Raw genomic sequence first — 1,239 nt, forward strand, 5'->3', positions numbered from 1 at the left:
AATTCATTTCTGAACAATGTGCTTTTTAAATTTTGAAGATATCTTCAGTAGTTTTTGATATATGGGCGATTTTGTAAGGCAGGGTACAGAAACAAAGTTTTGAGAAAAACGGCTCTAAAGTTTCACCTCTGTTTCTGCAGGAAAAAACAAAACAGAACACCTTTTTTCATAACAAGTCACCATTCTAGAAAAAAGGTTTTGCTGTTGCTGAAATATAATGTTGTTAAATCATGTTCATAATTATTATTGTTTTGTTTAAAAACTTGATACCCCCTCCCTCCCCCTTCATCTCCTGCAACACACACAGGCATAAAAGTATCTTCACCACAGTAACTATGGAACTTAACACGATCAATCATCAGGGTCAGAGGAAAACTTTTTGTTCCTTACCCACTTAACAAGATTGCCACATATCCAAATCTTAGAACCCAGACTCTCCCAGGAAAATAAATGAAATTTTGTTTTGCATACATTTAGAATTAAGAAAACAAAAATGCACTACTATGAGTAAGCTAGATCTAAACTAGATCTAGATTTAGATCTAGGTTTATCAAGAAAGAACAGCGTAATGATAACTGCTTCTATTAATGATAATTATAATAAATAATTATTAGTTTGCTTAATCTACATCTATTGATATTATCACTGTTGTTTTTGTTGTTGTTAATCTTTACCTGCTTCGCTCGGGTCTGCTTCAAGTGCGGGGTCTGGAAGTGGCGATGGCACCACAGATCGAACTCATCTTCTTCCTCTTCTTCCTCTTCTCCCAAATCGACGTCAGAAACGAAATAATCGCATATTACATCTCTAATGTCTTCTTCAGTTGCCATTCTGACATTCCAATGCGTCTAAGAGAATTGAGAAGAGACACAATTTCCTGCTCACGAATAGCAGTATTAGATCTAGATCTAGTACTAGATCTACTACTAACAGTACCGGTAGTAGTAACAGCTGGCAGCTCCGCCGTGTTGTTGTGCTTCGAGACGACCTGACAACACAGTCGCTTCTCACAAACTAACTTTAAAAAAGCAGCTCTACAATAAAAGAACAGCTTCAAAGTGTTTATATTACGTCTTCAAAACAAATTCACCACCACATTGAACAGGAATTTCAAGAAATACGGTTTGCACAGGGCAGAAATAGGCGATACAAGTTTGCTCTCCAAAGAAACAAAAGGGTATGGATGCGCAAAGTTTCGCTTTGTTTACATGTTCTAGATATTCATGCGCACTACCTGCC

The sequence above is a fragment of the Aplysia californica genome, unplaced genomic scaffold, assembly GCF_000002075.1.
Source record: "Aplysia californica isolate F4 #8 unplaced genomic scaffold, AplCal3.0 scaffold00111, whole genome shotgun sequence".
NCBI classification, from domain to species: domain Eukaryota; kingdom Metazoa; phylum Mollusca; class Gastropoda; order Aplysiida; family Aplysiidae; genus Aplysia; species Aplysia californica.